Here is a 20,882-nt window from a genome sequence, read left to right as displayed (position 1 = left end):
TCCGCCACTGTCTATTGTGAGGCAAAATTTTCATGTAAGGCTAGAAATTTATGTTAAGGACATTTGTTTAACACTTAAAGACTCATGATTGAGTCAAATCTCGTGTGTATGTGCTCTTAATGACATGATTCCATTAGTAGTCCAGCAAGTATGGTGCCCTCAAGTAACTTTTCTATTTGCGTAAACTTGGTTCACTAATACAAGCCATCTCATTTGAGGATTCCCTAGAACAAGTGCATTTGTGTAGGGTTTCTTTTCTCACAACCCTAGACATATATAAGGATTATTTTAAGGGCCATCAAAGGTGATGCAAGGTTATGCAACTTGATGCAAAGTCATTGTGCATGCAAATTGTGACCAAAGACAATTGCCCTAGTTCATCATATTCCTTGTAGAAGCTACTGCGTCTTTGCGCCAAGGGTTTTGTAACCAAGGAGCTTCTTGATCTTCATCGTTGGATGAACTGAAGAACTTTGCAGCCAACATCTTCCTCAAGTTGGTGAGTTAGTCACGTACTTGGCTCCATGCATTGATTGGTTAGTCACGTACTTGGAACCGTGCATTGAAATGAGAGATTGTCACTACATTGTAAGTCCAATTGGGTATTGGAGTAAGGGTTCAACTGTAAGTTGGTATTAGGTACTGGGATTCATTTTACTTGTAACCTATTGTTTTGATAATAGTGGATTGTTGGGAGTAATGACCTTAAATTCACTTGGTGGGGTTTTGCCTCGATGGTTTTCCCCATTCGTAAACAAATCACCCGTGACAAATTTATTTTCCACTGCATTTAGTTTAATTGGTGATTTGTTTGTGCTACCAAAATTATTGCATGTAATTGAATATAATTAATTTCACTTGGCTAAATTAATTAACTAAGTTACCAAAGGGGTCAATACATTTGTGGCCTATCAAGAATAATGAGTAGGGAAAGGATGGTAGAAGATTAATTTTGAGTCTTTGTGTTTGCTTGGACTCTTATAATATTTATTCTTTGCTAGCTAAATGATACGCATTACTAATAAAACACATATGTACTTTTGGTTTCAGACAAACGTGCCCATTTTCGTATAATTGGAAAGGAAATGTGGGACAAGAATTTTCTTGAATTTTACAAACGTACATGTACAATACGCATAACTTATGCCTACTTACTATATGAATATTATTAAATTGTCGAAGAAATATCTAATTTTTCAAAGTGATCAAAAGTTAAAACTCCCTCTCATTTCTAATTGCAATGATTCTCTTCCTATTAATCTCACTAGTTCACAATTCTTTACACTCTTTCCCATATCACAAATCCTTACACTCCATCTAATTGCAATGATTCTTTTGTTGACTAATCCTATCCCTTTTTGTGTGGCTTCTCCAAACTTAATGTCCTAAATCCCAATCCTATATTATAAGACCATACCTTTGAGTACACCCACTCACAAAACGTTAAAGCTTGCTAAGTTAGGATTGAAGTTTGTTTTAGATAATGGGGAGAGGGGGGAGGGGGTAAGATTTGAACCATAAATGTTGGACACTCATTATCACTATTGTTTGAACACCATAGTGTGTTGGTACCTCCCCAAATACAAGCTAGGGGGAGGGTGTGGGTTCGAGCGGCAAGAATGACATATTTAGTACGTAGCGTTTTTAATCACCTTTTTTTTTCTTTTTTCTTTTTTAAATCTTGCTTGAGCGAGAAATTAAGCCAGCGTGGGCTAGCCCATCAAATTTCATTCGTTGAACTAAAAGAGTGTCAAGAAAACACAACTAGAAAGGAAAAAAGTTTAGGGAAAAGTGCAATTTAAAGTAGAGCTTCATTGCTGTAGAGCCAAGCAGAAAATATCAAAGAGGAGCTTTTATTGCTTTGTAAAGCTTGAGTTCTTTTGGGGGACTGGAGAAGCAAGGTGTGGCTTTGTGAGTAAGCACTCTAGCCATTTATTTTTGGGCAATCAAATTGAGATTGAATGATAGAGTTTCATTAGTACCCCCATGTCATTGCCAAGATCATTAAAAAAAACTCATGCTAAGTGCTTGATAAAATGCCCCTTTTATTATCGCACTCCACATAACTTTTTTCCAATGAGATTCAAGAAGTTCTAGCTTTTTCAAGCAGGGAATTCGCGAAGGAAATCACTATTGAAAGATTGCAAAGGTTATGGACTAATGTGGTAGGAAGGCAAGCAATATCATTCTATTCTATTTGAAGTCATACTCTTTATTACTTCCTTAATCGACATATCTTTTTTTTACTACTACTTATGCTATTTTGTCTTTTTCTACCTCTTGTTGTCCCCTCGACTTAAATTGACTTACTCTTTTGCATCCATGCATTTAAAAATTCCTCAATCAAAGCATTAAGATAGTGACGCAAAGTGGAAAGTGGAAAACCAAAAGTGATTCTCCAATGGAAAAACCACGATGAGACACAAACATATTCCAATACTTTCACAAAGAGTCCTATTTTGTGATGACACCGTAGGATAACATGTGTTACATTTAATCACTCATTTTCATGCCAAATTTGTGCTTTATTTATCGTTATCTACATTATTATTGATATTTGTTGAAATCCTGATAGGAGTTCCTCCTGCAGCTGGACCAGTATTCAGCTACAAGCTTAGCAAAGGAGGAGTTAGTCTCAAGAAGCTTCGAAGGCTTATCATATTCTATAAGTTTCCCTGCAAGACCAAACCAACTCAGATTAGCATAAGCTGCCTCAACATCAATACAACTTTGTCAACTAGTCCGGATGGAGACTCTTGGGCATTTCGGACTCAAAACTAGCTTTCCCATGTATCCCTAGGTACTTACAATTGATCTTATTGTAATTGCTTTTTCATTCAGTATATTTCCACTTATGATAAGTTTATTATTCAGTTTATTAATTTATCTACAGTTCTTTAAAACCTCACTCTTTCTAGATACAACTTATTTTACCTATCTTATTTTTTAAGTAAAATAAGCCATTGAAAATTTTCTCATCCAAGCACATTATTAGTTTTGATCAGTTACTGATTCACACAAACCCACCAAAGAGCCAAGGCAGCCCTTAAGCTAAAGCAATTCTTTTAAAATCTATATATATATCTAAAAGCTGAAGCGTAGCATTTATTGTTGCTACGCTCCAGTTAAGCCACATCAGCGCCATGTCATCATTTATTTTCTTTCTTTCTTTTTTATTTTTTGTTTTACTAATTGCCATTTATTGAGTCTCTTCTTAATTTCAGGTGTTACTTTATCTCCATATCTATTGCGTGTCGCTCTATTAACCCAAACTCTTGAGATGCTACTATTATATAAAGACTCTTGAGATGCCGCTATTATATAGAATTCTTATAGTCACTGATACTTTATTTCCAAATCTGTTGTGTCTTTCCATTAATCCAAACTCTTGAGATACCGCTATTATATGGAATTCTTATAGTCACCAATAGATCGCAACCTCCTCACCCCCTCACCTCTCATTTTTTTTTCTATAAATTTTCAATTGTTCTCTTTTTATAAATTGATTGGTATGGCCTTCAATGCGATAGTTTCTTGAGTGTTTTTTCCGTTCTTTTGATCATGACTCAAGTTCGTCTACCAAAACCCAATCAAATGAGTGCAAGAGACAGACAATGACTCTAGAGCTCGCAGACAAAATTGAAGCAAATGAGAGGTGAACATTGGTAGCCCAGGTCCAAAGAGTATAAACTCAAAATGAGTTATGCTATTTGTATTATTCTTATTCTTTTATTTATTTATTCCCATCTCATTACTAGGAAGAAAAAAACGTGGTTCAATTTTGGGATTTCATTATGAACAAGATTGAGTTTTCATGGTCTCAAAACTATTAATATATATATTTTTTTTCTTTTTTAAAATTGATTTGAGTTGGGCATTTGATCATGTTTGTTATAAAATGTTTTATGATTGCCCTTCTTTGGACTGTAAAAATGTTACTCTCAATATGTTTGCTACAATGTATGATAATTAATTTCAATGTGATGTTTTTATTTTGGTCTTTGTTTTATAGTAAAAGTGTTATTCATTTTCATCAAAGAGAAATTGCTATTGTTCTCTTTTTCCAGTCATCTTATATGTTGAACTAAATTTCATTTTTATCTCTGTTTCATTTGTCAATTCCTCAACAGATGTCAATGACCAAGACTCACAACCATTGGAGGCTTTTTAATGTATTGAAGGTCATACTAATCAATTGGTAATCATTCTTTTCTTAGAACCTTTTGAAGGAAAGAGGAATAAATTTGTTGCTTTTCTTGGGTGGTTCTTGATAATTTGCTTTTTATGGTTCAATAAACATCAGCTATATTAGATTTTCATTTCCTTAAACTAATAATTTGTTGTTTATTGTTTAATTTGACTATTTGGTGTCCCAGAAATTGTGGGAAAATGGAAGAGAAAAGAGAGTAGAGTTTGAACCTTAAATTTTTTTTGTGTATGGAACTTGGGATGTAACAGTTTAAATTTTTTTTATCTTAATTTTTTTAAAGAAAACTCTAATTCTTCAAAGTACATTAGCTTAAGTAGATTGTTGTGTTGTGGCTAAAATTTTTGTGTTTGGGACCTAAGTTGGCTAGTTTGGTTGACGAATAACTTTGGGGATTGTTTAGCTCAGGAGAAATTTTTTGGTATTTTAAGAGTGACGAAATTCAAAAAACTGAATCATTTTTAAATTTCATTAGTACCTAGCTTTATGCTAATTGTTGTGTGGATAGAAAAACTAATTGGTTCTTGATTTTTGAATACCTATCTATAATACTGTGTACATGAACAATAATTGGGTTTTTAGTTTTAAATTTTGAATTATGCTATTTTTTCAACAACTTAATTTTCTTTTTAGAATTTTCACTTCTTGGATATCTAGAATACTATGTACATGAGTTTTAGACAAAACTTAACAATACTATTTCTTTTGGATTTTACTATTTCTTTCCTTATTAAACACAATATGATATAGCTAATGTGTTCCAATGAAGGCAAAAGCAATTGCTATTCTTGGGGCATAGCAACTAATACAAACTAATAACTTTCTGTAGCCATTTGAAATTCATAACTTGAAATGTTAATAGACATCCTCTACGAGGTAAGAACAATTGGCCGAGTTTGGCAAGTTTGCCACCAACTTTGACCATGATATGGCAATACAAGTGACTCACTTACTTACAATTCATACATGCACTATTTTGATTTTCTTTGAGAATTCAAACAAATGACAATTGAGTGATTTATATATGGACACATTGATAAATGTCTGTGGTGGACATGGGTGAAATCAATGGCACATTACTATTTGACAATTTGGTCTTTGATGGAAATTGATATAAGTGATGGTCTATTAAATTTGATCGTTTTGCTAAAGTAATGTTTGTTTAGTATTGAAAGGGTAAAAAATCGCATGATGAACCTTCGCTACATTGGGCCTGACGGATCCTAGCCCATGGGCCGGCAATAGGTGAAAGCCCAAGGCCTAGCATGACTTAAAATACTTGTTACACACGTTTGAAATCCGGTAGAATCCCAAAGGAAATCAGAATTCTAGTACAAGGATAATTCTGGAAGATACGCGCTCAATGAAAGACCCACTCTACAAGGAAATGTTTTGCCCATCACGTTTGGGATTACTCAAGTAGAGTCCTATAAGGAAAAGACTTCTACATCAAGGAAGAAAGGTCAATCTTCTACTACTATAAAAGCCCCAATACCCTCACAAATCAAGGTACGCATAATTTCCCCTTCTCTAGCACTTTAGAGTTGAGAATAGTTCTAACTTGACTTTCGGAGGGTATTTGGCCGGCACCACACCGGTGCCCTCTGCTAGATCACTTCTTTCTTCTTGCAGGTTGTTAGTTCAAGCGTGCGAAGATCGTGTAGCTCACTGGTGATTTTACGGCATCATCAGTTGGCGCCGTCTGTGGAGATCGAAGAGTTTAGCCAGACTATTGCCTCTCGAACATAAGAGTTGCATGGTACTCACTCGTTCGATGGCTACCACCAACAACGTTCGAGGAGATGAGCCACCAAGATCTACTGCATTAGAGAGGCAGGTCCAGACTCTCATGGCAGCAGTAGAACGACTCACAAAACAGAACCATGATCTGAAGGAGCAGCTACGCCAAAGGGATGCAGGACATAACGTTTAGGAGGAAAACCAAGAAGGTACTAGTGCCGAACGAAGGGACCAAGAGAAGCCAAAGGGCAGCAACGCCCCAAGCATACCAGAACGGCAAAACATGAGCCTTCCATCCCTCATGGATTCGAACCCCTCCACCTATTATCGCAGAGATGCAGGCGATGAAGGAGCAGATGGAGGTCATGATGAATGCCCTCAAGGGACGAATGTCCAATGATCTTGACGACCTAGTAAACAGAATTGACTCACCATTCACTACCTCTGTCAACTCATTCCCCTTGCCCCAGAAATTCTGCATGCCCCAGATCGAAAGCTACGACAAGGTCAAGGACCCCCTCGATCATTTAGAGACTTTCAAGACCCTGATGCACCTTCAAGGGGTACCAGACGAGATCATGTGTAGGGCATTCCCAATGACGCTGAAGGGCCCTACGAGGGTTTGGTTCAGTAGATTGACACCAAGCTTCATCAACACTTTCAAAGAGTTGAGCGCCCAGTTCACCTCGCACTTCATAGGCGGACATCGGTACAAAAGGTCCACCGCTTGTTTAATGAGTATCAAGCAGCGAGAAGACGAGACACTGCGGGCCTACATAACTCGTTTCAACAAGGAAGCCCTTTCAATTGACAAAGCTAACAATAAGATACTCGTAGCTGCATTCACTAACGGGCTACGGAAGGGTAAGTTTTTGTTTTCTTTATACAAGAATGACCCAAAGACCATGACGGACGTGCTCTATAGAGCCACCAAATACATGAACGTAGAAGGTGCATTACTAACCCGATAAGAGAAACCTAAGAAGAGGGAGAGACAGGAGGACACACGACAGGATAGGGGGCGAAAGGTTGCTAGAACCGGAGATCAACGAGATGAAAGGCGCCCTAGACCCCCCACTGGAAAGTTCACCAATTTCACCCCATTAACCGCCCCGATAGATCAAGTCTTGATGCAAATCAAAGATGAAGGAGCACTAACGTTCCCTGGTAAATTAAAGGGAGATCCCAACAAAAGGCCAAGGGACAAGTATTGTCGCTTTCACCGAGACTACGGGCACGACACAGCCAACTGCTATGACCTGAAACAACAGATTGAGGCCCTTATCAGACAAGAGAAGCTATAGAGGTTCGTCAGCAAGGAAAGAACCAATCCGCCGCAGGAACAGGCCCCACAACGGGAGAACGAGCGCCCTAGACCACCTATAGGGGACATAAGAATGATCGTAGGGGGCACAACCGCAGCCGGATCTTCCAAAAAAGCCCGCAAAACCTACCTCAGAATGGTCCATAGCGTCCAACTTACAAGATCCATACCCAAGATGCCGCGAATAGATAACCCCATTATCGGATTTTCAGAGGATGACACTCGAAGACTTCACCATCCTCATGACGACGCACTTGTGGTCAGCTTGTAAATAAGGGATTATAACATGCATCGGGTCCTCGTCGACAACGGTAGCTCAGCAGACATCCTGTACTATCCAGCATTCCAGCAAATGAGAATTGATAGGGAATGGTTGACCCCAGCGAATGCCCCACTCATGGGATTTGGGGGAATGAAGGTGTTCCCCTTGGGCGCAATAACACTAGCTGTGACAGCAGATGACTATCCTCAGCAGATCACTAAGGAGGTAACTTTTCTCGTAGTCAACTGCTCGTCCGCCTACAATGCCATCCCCGGGCGACCCACTCTCAATTCCTGGAAGGCAGTGACTTCAACATACCACCTGATGATTAAATTCCTGACGGAGTATAGGGTGGGAGAACTGCGGGGAAATCAAATAGCAGCACGGGAATGCTACATTGCCATGTTAGAAATGAAGGATCAACAGCAAACAATGTGTATCAAAAAGCAACGAGCATTAGCAGAGCCGGTTGAAGAGCTGGAAGAGGTGAGACTTGATGACACACAGCCTGAACGGACGACTAAAATTGGCACACTAGCTAGTTGGCCAGTGCGCCAAACGATCACGACTTTCCTTAGAGATAACCAAGACGTGTTCGCCTGGAGTCATGAAGACATGCCAGGAATCGACCCCTCAGTCATGGTCCATAAGTTAAATGTGTCGCCCTCATTCCTTCCAATCCGGCAAAAGAAACGAGTCTTCGCCCAGGAGCGGGACAAGGCCATAGCCGAGGAAGTTCGAAAGTTACTGGAGGCAGGTTTCATCCGAGAAGTATATTACCCCAACTGGTTGGCAAACATCATCATGGTTAAAAAGGCCAACGAAAACTAGAGGATGTGCGTAGACTTCATGAACCTCAACAAGGCTTGCCCTAAAAATAGCTACCCGCTCCCACGGATAGATACCTTGGTAGATTCGACTGCGAGACACTAGCTCCTAAGTTTTATGGACGTTTTCTCCGGCTACAACCAAATCAGGATGGACGAATCTGATCAAGAGAAGACCTCTTTCGTTATAAGCCAGAGATTATTCTGCTACAAAGTGATGCCTTTTGGACTCAAAAATGCTGGGGTAACATACCAAAGGCTAATGAACAAGATGTATGCACATCAGATCGACAAGAACGTACAGGTTTATGTTATCGACATGTTGGTAAAAAGCCTGCATGAAGTTGATCACCTAGACGACCTCAGGGAGACATTTGACACGCTCCGATCATTCAACATGAAGCTGAATCCAAATAAGTGCGCGTTCGGAGTGACAGCTGGGAAGTTCTTGGGTTTCATGGTGTCCCAAAGATGAATAGAGGTCAACCCAGAGAAGGTGCGGGCCATAATGGAGTTGGAGCCACCAAGGACGGTTAAGGAGGTCCAAAGTTTAAACGGAAAGATCGTAGCCCTAAACAGGTTCGTCTCAAGGGCGACGGACAAGTGTCTACCATTCTTCCGCACTCTAAGGAAATCATTTAAGTGGACGGATGAATGCCAGACGACATTCATCGACTTAAAGGCATATCTCTCATCTCTACTGTTGCTCAATCCATCCATGCCGGGAGAAGAGCTCTACTTATATTTAGTCGTTTCACAAGTTGCAGTAAGCGCAGCTTTGGTAAAAGAGGAGGATGGATCCCAGAAACCAGTCTACTTTACTAGCTGAGCACTCCGAGGGGCAAAAGAGAGGTATCCTCAGATGGAGAAGTTGGCTTTCGCATTAATAATCGTGGCGCGAAGACTTAAGCCATACTTCCAAGCGCATACCATTGTTGTCTTAACAGACAAGCCATTGAGAAAAGCCATGAGTAACCCAGAAGCGGCAGGAAGAATGGCTTTGTGGGCAGTAGAGCGAACGAGTTTGACATCCAATACCGCCCGCGGACGGCGGTAAAAGGGCAGATAGTAGCTGACTTCATCGCCGAGTTCACTCTCGGAGATGGCCAGGTGGAGGAAGAAAAAGGACAATGGAATATCTATACAGACGAATCTTCAAATAGACGAGTCGGAGGAGCCGGCGTAGTGATCCAAACTCTGCAGGGGGAAAAGATCCAATGTATGATCCGACTGGATTTCCTCACAACCAACAACGAGGCAGAGTATGAAGCCGTGGTGGTAGGGCTAGACCTTGTAAAGGTTGCGGGAGCAGAAAACATAGTCGTACACTGCGATTCACAGGTGGTAACGAGTCAGATCAATGGCGACTACGAGTGCAAGAACGATAGAATGAAGAGGTATTTAGAAGAAGTAAAATACCGAATCAGCGAACTCGAAGTCAAATTCATTCAGATCCCAAGAGAAGAAAATGAATGTGCCGACCATCTAGCAAAAGCTGCGTCCACCGAGTTTATGCTGGTTCTCGAACAGGTATTATCATTCATTCAACTCTCCTCACTTATCGATGATGGAATAAGTATGCAGGCAGTAAACTCTGAATGCAATTGGACTACGCCATTGATATCCTACCTAAAAACTGGGGTGTTACCGAATGAGAAGGGCGCCGCAAGAAAATTGAAGGTCCAGGCATCACGGTTTGTGCTGATAAAGGACATTTTATATAAAAGAGGTTTCTCTCGACCGTACCTGAGGTGTTTAGGCCAAGAGGAAGCAGATTACGTGATGAGAGAAGTACACGAGGGTATCTGCGGAAACCACTCAGACGCGTGATCATTAGTACACAAGTTGATCCGAGCAGGATACTACTAGCCTACAATGATGAAGGATGCGCAAGCTTATGTCCAGTCCTACAACAAATGCCAGAGGTTCAGCAATTTCATCAGACAGCCATCCGAAGAACTGACCCCTATGACGGTACCCTGGCCGTTCGCATAATAGGGACTTGATATCATGGGCCCATTCCCGACAGTGATCCGGCAGCTAAAATTCCTAGTAGTTGGCATAGACTACTTCATTAAGTGGGTAGAGACGGAAGCCTTAGCCACCATCACGGAGAAGAACATCCGAAGTTTTGTCTGGAGGAATATCATATGCAAGTACGGGATACCCAGAGTACTGGTCTCTGACAACGGTAAGCAATTCGACAACAGCGCGTTCAGAGACTTCTGCTTGGAGTTAGGGATCAAGAATCACTACTCGTCGCCCGCACACCCACAAGCAAATGGGCAAGTCGAAGTCATAAATCGATCTTTGCTCAAGATAATTAAGACCCGGCTTGAGGGGGCAAAGGGTATCTGGCCGGGCGAACTACCAAGCGTCCTATAGGCATACCAGACCACAGCAGGAACACCCACTGGAGAAACACCATTTCAACTTGCATATGGAACCAAAGCTGTCATTCCCGCAAAAGTGGGGCTCACGAGCTACCAGGTGGAGAGCTACAACGAAGATAAGAACAAAGAGGCCATGCACCTCCAGCTCGACCTAGTGGACGAAGTCAAAGCGGCAGCAGAGCAGAGGTTGGCGTGTTATCAGAATCTCATGGCAAAACACTACAACACCAAAGTGAGGCATAGGGATTTCCAGGTCGATGATCTTGTACTACGGAAAGTAATGGGTGCCGCTAGAGATCCTTCGCAAGGAAAGCTCGGCCCCAACTAGGAAGGACCCTATAGGATCGCATCATAGCAAAGGAAAGGGACCTACCACCTCGAGACAATGGACGAACAAAAGCTGCAGCACCCTTGGAACACAGAGCATCTACGAAAATACTACCAGTAAAGAGAATATGAAAAACTAGCAATGATCCCCAATTTCCGAGTTTATTTAATTTTAGCTACAATTACTAGTTTTCCTTTAATAATTTTTGCTACAATATTTTGTGTCTTTTTAAGCCCAAGGGGGCAGGTACTTTTCCTACAAACGCATTTTCTTTTTAAAGAGGAATTATTCAGACACAACCATGTTTTTCTAATTAAATTCAAGGATGGATAACCGTGGGTGCAGATGACTACCAGAATCCACAAAGTGGACGGATCACCCATAGGGTGAGAATATCTACAAAGTCCACAAAGTTGACGGATCACCCATAGGGTGAAAATATTTATAGTCCACAAAGTGGACGGATCACCCATAAGGTGAAAATATTTACAAAGTTCACAAAGTGGACGGATCACTGATAAGGTGAAAATAGTTAGTCTACAAAGTGGACGGATCGCCCATAGGGTGAGAATATCTACGAAGTCCACAAAGTGGACGAATCACCCATAAGGTGAAAATATTTACAAAGTTCACAAAGTGGACGGATCACCAATAGGGTGAAAATAGTTATGAAATCCACAAAGTGGACGGATCACCCAAAGGGTAAAAATATTTACAAAATCCACAAAGTGGACGAATCGACCATATGGTGATATAAAAAGTGGACGAATCACCCAGTGGGTGGAAATACCTACCAAGACCACAAAGCGGACGGATCACACGTGGGTTGGAAATATTTACAAGTCCAAAAAATGAACGGATCATCCTAGACGGGCAACAGTCAAAGGCCATAAATAGATGGATGAAATTAAATTACGCTAAGCAGGCAAATTGTCCCTGATGTAAGAAAACTCCTTAAAGTCAATAAAAATGGACGGTTAAATCAAAATCCACCAAATAGACGGGTAGTCCCAGACAAATAGCATTTGATATGCAATAAATTCTAATTGGATGGACACAAGCCTGTCAACTGCACGAATTGCCCCGTTAGGTGAAAATTTCCAAGTCCACAATAAAGGACGGGATAGGTTACCTGAAACATTCAAGTAGGTTGGATCGTCCAAAAACAAAAACTACACAAGTCCATAAAAATGGCCAGTTCTATAATGAACAACTTGAAGAGGACGGATATTTATGCATCATTCAAAAAATAATAAAGATTGATATAGCAAGCATAAAATTGTAAAATAATGCAATAACGACGGATAAAACCCTCAGAGGGTAGCTTTTTAATACACAAAATTAAGGACAGATCGTTCTCAAAAAAAAAAAAAAATTACATTTTCGGGTCAGCATCTTGAACATTTTTTTCTGAAGCTGATTCTCCGTCACCTTGAGCTGCCTCCTCAGCAAAGAGGTCGTCTGTGTTCTCTGAGGCAACGGGCAAAGCAGACGTTTGGTCCTGGTCATTGACATTTATCATTGACATGTCCAGTTCAGGGTAGGCTTTCTTAACTTGACGGAGTGCGTCATCAAAGCCTTGAAGGAACGAGCCCCCCAGCTCGCCCAATAAGGCATCGAAATCACGGTATTCTCGGACCGCTACCTCCTTAACCTGACGGAGCTTTTCCTTCAAGTCTTGGATTTCCTTTTCTTTGACCTCCAGGGCCTTCCCAGCCTCATCCGTCTTTTGCTCAAGCTCTTTCCTTACCTGCTCTGAAAGGTCAAACTTTTTCTCCATAATGGACTTCCACTTGCTAAGTTGACTCAGCTCACTCTCCGTCTGCTCCGCCTTTGCTCGAACACGTTCCAAGGCCGCCTCACGGTTAAGGCACCGGTCCATTAGACCCTTCATCATGACCAAGGACTGAAACAAACAAGTTAAGAGTGTTAGACGAAGACAAAGTAGAATGGACGGGCGTAAACCGGCGGACAAACATTACCTGTGCAACAGCAAAGAGACCCGTCTCCCCCATCGCCTCCGTCGAGTGATTACCCAAATCCTCGTAATCCTCAGACGAGATTATAGAAGAAAGCTTCTCCAGGGCGAATTTGGAGTCGTCACGAAGGAAAGGAGGAGGCTTCTCTTGGCTTGTGGACGGGGCCTTCATCAAACCTTTGCCCGACCCATGCTTTACTGGGGTGACGATCTTCGCACCCTTAGTCATTAACCCGACGATGGGGTCCAAAGAGACTTTCTGCTGCTTAAGCGGACGGTCAGATTTGGACGGAGGCTTTCTTTTTATTGACGGAGCCGTCCCCTTAGGAACCACCTTGTCGGACTCTTTTCTTTTGGCAGCCTATGCCTTTATCAGAGCCCTCCTCTTAGCATCGTCCATCTCTGCAAAGAAGGACGGATAAAGTCATTAACTAAGGTGAAACCGTTTATACAAAATAAAGGTTAACGGGCTTACGTCTGTGAATTCTTTCGTTATATCTAACAGCTTCAGGAGTGGGTTCAAGACCGTCACAATACCAGTAAATGGTGTTTAGGTTTACCAACTTTGCCCAAGTCCTTTCTTCTGGCTTGGTCTTCTGAAAAATCTTCTCGAGGAAGCTAAACTCCTTAATACTAACTTGTGGGCGCCGTCTACCTGCAGAGAAAATGGACGATTAGAAGAAAGAACCATAACTAATGAATATAAAAAGTATTTGCAAATTAGGACGGATGCATACGAGATGAATGTAATACTCCCCATGTTATGTCGACGGGCATATACTCCGTCTCTCCTGGACGGCTCATTCACTCGTCACCCTCTAGGAAGAAGTAACGACTCTTCTAGTCTCTATTTGAGTCGGGTGTTTCAAAAATGACCTTCAACAATGGGCTCCTACTGGCAAAACTATACATTCCTCTTGACCTGTCAATTTCGTCTGGACGGTAGCAATGAAGGAATTCACGCACCGTCAGCCTCCTAGCGCCGTCTGTCATAGCACCATAGAGAATTTCCATTGCTATGAAGACCCTCCAAGCGTTTGGGGATATCTGAGTGACGGACAGACCCAAATATTTTAAAAGTTCTCTATGTAGGGTACTTAGCGGAAACCTAGAGTCCCGCCTTCAGCATCTGCTTGTACACTCCGACACCTTCTACCCCTTCGTAATAACATTTCTCTGATACATAGGATAGACGGATTGGAATGTAGTCCAGAATTTGAAAGTTAGCCCTAAAAATGCTGAAATGTTTCTCCCTGATGATGGATGTAAATTTATGCACCGTCCACTCTGGTAGCATGATGAACTCCCTAAGTCCATCAGCACCGATGATAGATCCCAATGGTTGATCCTCGCCGTCATCAAACGTATCTTCTACTTCAACCATCTCCATATCCTCATTTGTTGAGGACGAGGAAGAGGCGGACGGACTCCTCTCTTCGCCGGGACTCTCTGGGTCTTTATGACCGGACGGGTATACTTCCTCGTATTTCGCCCCGTCACGAACTACTGACTGATTACTTGACGCACTAGACATTGCCTACAATTGACGACAAAACCTAAGACTAACGGATCTAGTAGTGACTGACGAGTGTGTAGGTCTAGCAAAATGTAAGCACAAAATGCAAGACTTGAAAAAAAATAATAATAACAATACTCATCGCTCTCTGAGTAACGAAAAGTTGACGGTTGTATAGTTGACGGGTACAGATGTTCAACGGAGTGCTCTGACAAGGTTGACGATGGCGCTCTGACAATATGTTTTAGCTGAAAAGTGTAGAAATGAGGGAGGAGAAGTGTGTTATATATATGAGAGATGCACGGAAGACGAAGCGACGCTTCAATCCGGTACAAAATCCAATCAAAAAGTGACACGTGGCATGCCTCATAAATTCTTGACAACCTGTCAACAAATGTTCGCAGTTCATGTCCTCTTGAAGAACCGTCAACTTCAAGAATCTTCAACCGTCAACTTCAAGAGTCTTCTACCGTCAACCTAAATAATCTTGGACCGTCAACCCCAATTAAAATTGAACGGTCACCCTACTGGTCCAACCACCTAAATCATGACGGACCATAGGGTGAAGGGGGCAACTGAAGGGGTAAAAAATAACATGACGAACCTTCGCTACATTGGGCCTGATAGATCCCAGCCCATGGGCCGGCAATAGGTGAGAGCCCAGGGCCTAGCATGACTTAAAATACTTGTTACACACGTTTGAAATCTGGTAGAATCCTAAAGGAAATCAAAATCCTAGTACAAGGATAATTCTGGAAGATACGCGCTCAATGAAGGACCCACTCTACAAGGAAATGTTTTGCCCATCACGTTTGGGATTACTCAAGTAGAGTCCTATAAGGAAAAGACTTCTACATCAAGGAAGAAATGCCAACCTTCTACTACTATAAAAGCCCCAATACCCTCACAAATCAAGGTACGCATAATTTCCCCTTCTCTAGCACTCTAGAGTTGAGAATAGTTCTAACTTGACTTTCGGAGGGTATTTGGCCGGCACCACACCGGTGCCCTCTGCTAGATCACTTCTTTCTTCTTGTAGGTTGTTAGTTCAAGCGTGTGAGGATCGTGTAGCTCACTGGTGATTTTACGGCATCATCAAGTATGTATTTTATTTATTTACCTTATTGTAAATAAGTTTTTGTACATGATGATTCTAACCTATAAAACTTCACTATATTTTTATTTTGTGGTCTTATTCTTTTCTGTTGGCAACTAACTAGACATTACTTTTAGGAATTAAGAATTTAGCAACTGGTACGAAGGTTGCTCCTCAAAATTTAGTAGAATTAAAATATGATACAATCTCATCATGGGAAGAAAAATACGAAATCTAATGTTGTGTTGGCATGTCCCTCCATTATTGGGTTACAAATATCATATCTAAATAATAATAATAATAATATAATGATATATTTGTAGAGATAGAGAGTTGGAAAATAATTTTAGAAATAGTTCAATTTTTTAGGAGAAAACTATCTTTAGTAAATTGTAGAGAATAAATTATGAATTGTATCATATTACAAAATAATTATATATGCTCACGCATCATGTGAGTCTGCGACTAGTTATAAGATAATTGTCAGATATAATTGCCACCATGTTGAGACATATTCCAAAATGACACTTATTCCAAAATGACACTTTCCCTTACATTTATTAATAATTTCAACTGTTTCTCAAGAATCTAGTTTATATTCATATTTATCTATTTGGCTAAAATAAAAAGGAAAAGGGGAAATTTTTTTAACTGGATTCCTTCTTTATGTATAAAAGAAATTTGTAAAGTAAAAAAACATACCGTAAGAGAGGACCATGACCGTATCACTATCAATAATAGTTTATATACATATTTATCTATTTGGCTACTTTTATCACCGTGCATTCTGAGAATTCCTGCCTGATAATTCTTTGTAGAATGGCATCTGTTGCAGAATCAATGGTAGCAGTAGCTTCATCAAGAACTAGAATTTTATTCCTTTTAAGGAGGACTCTACCAAGGCAGAAGAGTTGGCGTTGCCCATCACTCCAATTTTCACCTTCATCACTCACTGTTGAGTATACCAGAGTTAATGAATATTCCATATTGCTTTAAAACCGCTTTAGAGAAATTGACATGTTTAATTCTTGTAGTTAGTTCTAAAAAGAATCGTAAACTGACCTGAAGAGTCTAGCAGATTGGGTAGGCTACTGATTGTTGCCTTAAGCTGACACTTCTTAAGAGCCTATAAATGAAAATGTTAGTTGCGTTGCTCCAAACTTGCAAAGAAAAGAAGACAAAACAATACAGAAGAATTTGTAGAAGATGAGAATCAGTAGGCTTACCTTCCATATTTCATCATCAGAGTAAAGACCTAGAGGATCCAAGTTTGTTCGCACACTACCCTTAAAAAGAGTTGGCTCTTGAGGGATGATGCTGAGTTTCATCCTTAAATCCTTCAAACCAATAGATCATATGTCAAGCCCATCTACAAGAATTTTACCACTTGCAGGCTCTACCAACGAAATAAAGCACTAATAAGTGTAGTTTTTCCACTTCCTGTTCTTCCCACAACTCCTACTTTAGTCCCTTCTTTGAAAGTGCAAGTGATTTCCTTGATAACTAATGGAGCATTTCGACGATATCTTATCTTGAAAACCAACCAAAAGAATGAATAGTTGGAGTCAATTTCATCAGTTAAAAGTCAAAATGATTGAGGTAGCCATGTGAAGAACATTAAGAAACTTATGTCTGACTTGCTTCCTTACCTTCAAAGCTGGCAACTCTATCCTACCCATTGAAGGCCATGAAGATGGTGGCCTGTTGTCCTCCACAATAGCAGGACGTTCTGATGGAATGTGCATGAATTATTTGATCCTTTCAACTGAGATGAGGTAGTTTGATAAGTAGCAATACCATTGAGTGAAAAACATTTGGGTGCCTGTTAGTGACAGAGCATAAGAAAGAGAGAGTCCCACAAGTCCTTCAAAGAAACCATGAAAGAAGGAACAATGAGTAACAATTTTTGAGAGTCTGAAAACTCCTGGCTACAAGAATGGAAAGTGCAAATGAAGTTATGTTACCTGGAGCTACAAATCCCTTAGGAAGCAAAACAAGAAGAAAAGCTGCAGTGAAAAGGGTCAAATTCTGAAGTGCATCTATTCTTAAAACTAACCACTCCATGGCTGCATTTAAATAGAAGAAAAGCCGAGCATTAGAATCAATGAGCTTTACATAGTTCTCAAAAAACTTGTCCGCCACGTTAAAAGCTCTAATTGTGACCACTCCAAGTGATGTCTCAGCTGCATAATTCATAACCAGTGCTTTTGTAGTTCCATTTATCCTTATTAGTTCCCTCGCAGAGGGTTGATAATACCCCTTTGAGCAAAAGCAAAAGAGAAAGCTTTGTCATTCCGTTATTGATGAAAGAGGTTTAAGAAATGAAGACTAAAAATAATACTTAGATCTACCTACCTGAACATATTTTGTAGCTACCATAGCAAGAATGGCGACAAAAAGAACTTGCCATGTGACAGAAGCCATAATTCCTATTGTTGTGAGATTTTCAATAGTAGCAGCCACTACAAATATAGTGGAGAAAGGTATGTTGAAATCCAAAATACTCAAATCTGATGAAGCCTGCACGAGAAACAAAAAGATTAAAGTGCAAAATGAGAACTGGCTCTGAATATAAAATACCCTTTCAAGGATACACAATACAATATAGTTCTTTTTATATTATTTATGGTCGAGAAATAAATAATCTTACTCGAGTCAAAATCCGCCCAACAGGGGTTGAGTCAAAGAATAACAAGGGAGCTTTAAAGACAGCATGGAAGCTTTTAATCCAAGATGGGCTGCAAAGAAAAACCTTAAATATACAAAGACAGCACTGAGTGTTGAAATTGCAGTGTAGACTCCAATCAAAATGCCACTACTGATTTTAGGAATTTGAATCCCCAGAGCTAGCCAATAAGTTGCAGCAGCCTGAAGAGCAACAAAACCAGACTGAGTTACTATGCCTAAGAAGAGAAGAGGCAATCATTTTGAGACAATGATATAATCCCAGAATGGCTTCCATCCAACATCATTAATCTCAGTTTCTTCTTCTTCAGTTAGTTGTACTCCTGGTAGACCACTCACAGCAATCTCCCCCTCACTGTTTTCCTCAGTGAAGCTAGACCCTTGAGACATCTCTGGCTGAACTGTATCTAACTTCTGAGTTTCTTCTTGAGTTTCATCATTTGAAGGACCCAATCCTGTTAATACATCTCTATGAGCATTCACAAGCTGTTCAAATGCTGTCCCAGCTGTCAACAGCTCCTCATAGCTTCCTGATTGAGTAATTTGTCCATCCTTCATAACCTATGAAGTTAAGAAACAGAATAATTTGACTTACAGGAAAAGTACATAGATATGGGTAACAAATTTATGCATACAAAATTTAAAATTAAGCTGATTTATTAGAACTTAGTTTTGGTAAATACTTACCAGAATTTTATCAACTTCTGAGAGAGACTCCACTTGATGAGTCACTAGAATGACAGTTTTCTTTTCAAGAGCAGCCATGACACAATCCTGCAAATTCAAATTTTTACTTGGTTAAGTGAACTACATCAAAGCTGAGAATTCTTGCTTGATCCTAGATTTCACACGCATGAAGAAACTTAAAGCAAGTTTATATTACATTAAATAAAACTGCAGCTGTATGAGCATCTACTGCACTAAATGGATCGTCAAGGAGATAGATATCGGCATCATTATATACAGCTCGAGCTAGTTGAATCCTTTGTTTCTGTCCTCCACTCATGTTAAGCCCTCTCTGACCTATTTCTGCGAGATCACCATGGTTGAAATTATTGATGTCCTTGTCCAAAGCAAAGACCCAATCAATCTGATTCAATCATGCCCAGATAAAAAACAAAAAAAGTGAATCAACAAAAAACTTATAATTACAAAAAATAAAAAATAAAAAATAAATTATGCTTGGTTAATATAAAAAATAAATAAAACAAAATCAAAGGCAGCACCTAACTCAGTGGATCTTGAAGAAACCTGACATAGGCATTTTTGTCTAAATATTTTTCAAAAATTTTCTCTCAAATTTGGGTATATTGTGCTTTGGTAGGCCCAAGAAGAAAACTCCTAGGCCTCACCAAATCCTTTTCATTTTCCACCGTCAACCAAACAATCACAAACCTCATTTTTCTCTCAACTCTTTTCTCCTTTATTTTTCATTCCTCCAATAACCACTTCAACCACATAGGGTTTAAAGTCAACTCAAGCGAGGATTAAAGTGTTCTTTATTTTATTTTATTTTTTTTCAAAAAACAAGCACACATAAGAAAGAGAAAGAGGTTTAAAGTTTCTTTAGATAGCAAGGAGAGGAGGGAAAATCTAATAACACAACAAAAATGTTTTAGTTGCAAAAGGTTTTACTATAACGTTTTATTTTATTTTATTTGACCTATAATAAGATAACACCTCAACTCTTGTAAAAATGTGAGACATTAACAAATCAAAGGTAGTAAGTTATTATTAATTCTAATTTGAACCTATCACTGAAATTACTTTTTTTGCACTTACAACTTAAGATTTATTGTGAAAATGTTGTGCAAATATTATGGATGCAACATTTCTATTTATTATAACCATAAAACAACTAAGTGGAGTTCAAGGTTAGAACCACATACATGAGACATTGATTTATTATTTAAACACCCCTAGGGAAAAATCTTGTATGCAACAATCTTATGAGATCCATGTCTCACTGGCACATGTGGTTCCACATGCGCAAGAGATACTTGACACTAATTTCACTCTCATATGTTTCACAATATTCAAGCAAGAATCTCGCTCCAGCAAGAAATTAAGCCCACAAACCCATAAGAAGAACTCGTTTTATAAAACAAAGAGTATCAAGGAAGTGATGTTGAAGTGTGTGCTATTAGAGCCACTACAGTAGAGCTTGGTAGTTGTAGAGCAAAGCAGAAAATATGAGAGAGGAAGAGGCAAGGTGTGGCTTTGTGAGTAAGCAGTCCAGCCGACTTTGGGCAAGCAAATTTGAGCTTTGAATGATAGAGCTTATGTCATAGTCAAAAAGATCATTAAAAAAACTCATGCCAAATGCTAGATAAAAAATACCCATTTTTATTATTACTTTAATTTCAATACCACATATTGTATTTGAGAGATTAAAACCAGGTAACATTTTTTTCCAATCATGGAGGATCTTTGGATCTTCTAGAAGTTCTGGCTTTTGCAAGCAGGGAATTTGCGGATTAAATCACTATTGAAAGATTGCAGAGATTTTGGACACACAATATCCAT

The 20,882-nt window shown here is 39.7% G+C and overlaps 1 pseudogene; it reads right to left on the bottom strand.

Moving 5' to 3' along the window:
- Window positions 1-16,313: 16,313 nt before the first annotated feature.
- On the bottom strand, window positions 16,314-19,645 carry LOC115991491 (annotated as a pseudogene).
- Between the last annotated feature and the right edge of the window lie 1,237 nt (window positions 19,646-20,882).

This window comes from Quercus lobata, chromosome 5 (assembly GCF_001633185.2).
Source record: "Quercus lobata isolate SW786 chromosome 5, ValleyOak3.0 Primary Assembly, whole genome shotgun sequence".
In the NCBI taxonomy this organism is placed as follows: Eukaryota; Viridiplantae; Streptophyta; class Magnoliopsida; order Fagales; family Fagaceae; genus Quercus; species Quercus lobata.
The sequence above is the reverse complement of the archived record's forward strand: the minus strand, read 5'-3'. Positions and strand labels throughout refer to the sequence as shown.